Source organism: Mustela erminea, chromosome 6 (genome assembly GCF_009829155.1).
Source record: "Mustela erminea isolate mMusErm1 chromosome 6, mMusErm1.Pri, whole genome shotgun sequence".
Lineage (NCBI taxonomy): Eukaryota > Metazoa > Chordata > Mammalia > Carnivora > Mustelidae > Mustela > Mustela erminea.
In genome coordinates this window covers 54,690,986-54,695,059 of record NC_045619.1, presented here as the reverse complement: position 1 = coordinate 54,695,059, position 4,074 = coordinate 54,690,986, and the positions used below count along the sequence as shown (strand labels likewise).

The window sequence follows — 4,074 nt, the reverse complement described above, 5'->3', positions numbered from 1 at the left end:
TGTGTGTGTGTGTGTGTGTGTTTATGAGCTTGTAAATAAATGAACTTTTAAGTATTAGTTATCAGCAGCTAGCTTTTAGAGAGAATTGTCTTTTTCTGGATGTTTTGAAAGAAAAAGGAAAATTCTTCCTATGTAAATCTGGCATTAAGAAAATAATAATAAGTCCATAGCATTATAGATCCTAGCTATGACCAAGCTTCATGAAATACTTTGGACATTCTACTGTTTGTTTACATATTGGGTTTTAAAAAATTTTACTCCTCACAACTTAAAGTTGGAGAACACAAATTATGGAAAGGTTAAACAAGGAAAAAAATTGCAAAACAGTATGTCCTTATTTGCATGTTAGCAAATGTAACCCCAGCTTTCACTTCCACACCGGTTATGAAATAATCCAGCACATGGCAAGGACACAGAGTATATGAGTGGGCGTCAATTTAGCCATTTGGGAATAAAAATGGTTTTCATCAAGACAGCATTGAGCTCATCCATTAGCATATCTTGGTGCTTTCCTGCTTGACATTGGTCACATAATTTAAAAGAAACAAGAACTTTCCTGCACATTCAGAAATCAGCAGCCTATAGAATATAAGGTCAGAATATTCAAGGAACCACAACCGGTGGCCTTTTGGCTTGTTTTCCTTTCCAGACATGGTAACTTTGCTACCTGACATTTTCTCCATCTTTGTAATAACAGAATTTATTCTAGGAAATTTTGCCAATGGCTTCATAGTGGTGGTGAACTGCATTGACTGGGTCAAGAGACAAAAGATGTCCTCAGCTGATCAAATTCTCACCGCTCTGGCGATCTCCAGAATCAGTTTGCTCTGCGTATTGTTAATAAATTGGTATGTAGCTTTATTGAATCCAGATTTATTTAGATTGGAAACAAAACTTCTGGTTCATATTGCGTGGACGGCAAGCAATCATTTTAGCGTCTGGTTTGCTACTTGCCTCAGCGTATTTTATTTGTTCAAAATAGCCAATTTCTCTAGCTTTATTTTTCTTCGCCTCAAGTGGAGAGTTAAAAGTGTAATTCTTGTGATACTGTTGGTGTCTTCGTTCTTTTTGGTTTTTCATGTTGCGGTGGTAAGCATATATGAGCTGACGAAGGAATATGAAGGAAACATCACTAGACAATCCAGATTGGTGAACATTGCACGCCTTTCAAATATGACTGTATTCACGTTAGCAAACTTTGTGCCCTTTGCTATATCGCTGGCATCTTTTCTGCTGTTAATCTTTTCCCTGTGGAAACATCTCCAGAAGATGCAATCCAGTGGTAAAAGATGCCAAGATCCCAGCACCAAGGTCCACATAAGAGCCATGCAGACTGTGATCTCCTTTCTCTTGTTATTAGTAGGTTACTTCCTGACTCTAACTGTCACAATCTGGACTTCTAAGTGGCTGCCGAACAAGTCAGTCCTCCTGTTTAGCAAGGCTATTGGAATCTTGTATCCTTCAAGCCACTCATTTATCCTGATTTGGGGAAACAAGAAGCTGAGAGAGGCCTTTCTGTCATTTCTGTGGCTGCTGAGGTACTGGCTGAAAGAAAGGATGTAAGAGGAGCATCATGTCTTCCAGGAGAAAACAAGCTGATGGCATCTATAACATTTAATACTTCCTACCTCTCTTTCTAATGAGTATATAATTGAGTAATTTCCAAAGTTTTTTTTTTTATTTTTTTTTCAATTTATTTGACAGAGATCACAAGTAGACAGAGAGGCAGGCAGAGAGAGAGGAAGGAAAGCAGGCTCCCTGCTGAGCAGAGAGCCCAATGCGGGGCTCGATCCCAGGACTCTGGGATCATGACCCGAGCTGAAAGCAGAGGCTTTAACCCACTGAGCCACCTAGGCACCCCGTAATTTCCAAAGTTTTATCTAGAAAAGTCTTTTACCTAGGCGTGTCACAAAAAGTATATGTGTGTGTATTTATGAAAAATATAAGAAAGATTGTACCTTAAAAAGGTAATAATAAGTCCATAGCACTGTAGATCCTACCTTTTGCAGGTAAGAATGTAATTATACAAAATATTGTAAGAGATGCCTCATGATTATGAAGCAGTGTATATTTCATATACACATTCTATGTATTGTCTTCCAAATTTATGATCTATATTTATGCATTTTTCAGAACTGACAACTTCATCTCAGGAAATCATTGCTATTTCCCATTGTAATCAGTACCACACATACATACCACATTATTTAGATTTTATTGTTTGTATCTTCAAACTTTTGGGTGGTAATGATATTCAATTGTAAATCACACATTGAGGACGAATGTTTTGGGTAGATATTATTCCAACATGAATTCTTCTTGGTTAACAGAGAGCCATGGGTGTGGTACATAAATAATGATTTTTGGAACACTGAAAAAAATTAAATTAAATGAAATTTTTAAAAAAGAGAAAGATGGGGCGCCTGGGTGGCTCAGTGGGTTAAAGTCTCTGCCTTCGGCTCAGGTCATGATCCCAGGGTCCTGGAATCAAGCTCCGCATTGGGCTCTCTGCTCGGCAGGGATCCTGCTTCTTCCTCTCTTGGCCTGCCTCTCTGTCTACTTGTGATCTCTGTCAAATAAATACATAAAATCTTAAAAAAAAAAAAAAGAAAAAGAAAAAATGCACATAGTAAAATTCAAGAGCGACAAATATATTTAGAAGACATTTAATGTGTGTGTACAATAAACAGTGCTAAAGAATATGAGATTTAATACAAATAGGTAAAATCTTGGATAAAAAAATCAAGTTCTATGATACGAATAAGGAAGAAAAAAATGAGCATGACTTGCTTTCAATGCTTCTATGTTCCCGTATGCAGCTAGGAGAGTCATTTCTTACAGTTTTTGAAGAAAGAAGACCTTTTCAGAAGTTGAGATCTGAAGTCAAATTGTTTAAAACATTCTCATCTTTGAACCTCTGAATTGTCCATCATTTTTTCTCTCTTGCTACCGAAAGTTTCTTTTTTTTTTCTTTCTTTTTTTTTTTTAAAGATTTTATTTATTTATTTGTCACAGACAGAGGGAGAGAGAGCGAGTGAGCACAGGCAGACAAAGAGGCGGGCAGAGGCGGAGGGAGAAGCAGGCTCCCTGCCGAGCAAGGAGCCCGATGTGGGACTCGATCCCAGGACGCTGGGATCACGACCTGAGCCGAAGGCAGCTGCTTAACCAACTGAGCCACCCAGGTGTCCCCGAAAGTTTCTTTTAATCAGATAACAAGACTCAGATCTTCTTTGTCTTAAAAATATATTCATTGTAAAAATAGTAAAAATTTATGGTACTGGGATGCCTGGATAACTCAGTCAGTTAAACATCTGCCTTTGTTTCAGGTCACGATCCCAGGGTCCTGGGATTGAGCCCTGCATTCAGCTCCCTGCTCAGTGGGGACACTGCTTCTCCCCCTGCTTGTGTGCTCTCTCTCTCCCAAATAAATAAATAAAATCTTTAGAAAAATTATGGTACATAATGACCTTTCTTCACATTAAAATAGTACCTTTATTCACATTAAAATTAAGTTTATATAATGATTATAAGGAATGTCTTCATCATCTGTTTTATTATAATCTTGTGAAAATAATGATATAGTGTGTTGATGTATTATTAATAACAAATTCTATTTTAAGAAAGAAATGTGTTACCTGGTTCAACAACTGAATTTATGTATCTATGTTAATTCTTTACATTATGACATTTTAACATTACTGAAGCCTTAGGTAAGTTATTCCTACATCGGATTCATTCATTTGTTTTTAATCCTCTGTCTGCCCAAGCAGAATATAAACAATGTAATATGGAGATCCTGTCTATGTTGCTTCCTGCTGACTCCTCAGGACATAGAGCGAGCCCATGGAATAGTTAGTCTAAATAATATGCTATTGACTAAAGAAATAAACTATATTTTGGCTGAAAAACCATTGAAAACAAAACCCATCACAAAATCAGCATGTTGCATGGATTCTTTGTTCTGTTTCTTCACTATTCAAGTGCACCTACACAAAGCCGCATACGCTCAATTCCAATTTCGGCATTAGACTGGGTGGACAAGAAGTTGTCACAAATAGGCTCCAAAACATAAAA

At 37.2% G+C, this 4,074-nt stretch overlaps 1 pseudogene; it reads left to right on the top strand.

Moving 5' to 3' along the window:
• The first annotated feature begins 651 nt into the window (after positions 1-651).
• Positions 652-1,985, top strand: LOC116593486 (annotated as a pseudogene).
• The last annotated feature ends 2,089 nt before the right edge of the window (positions 1,986-4,074 follow it).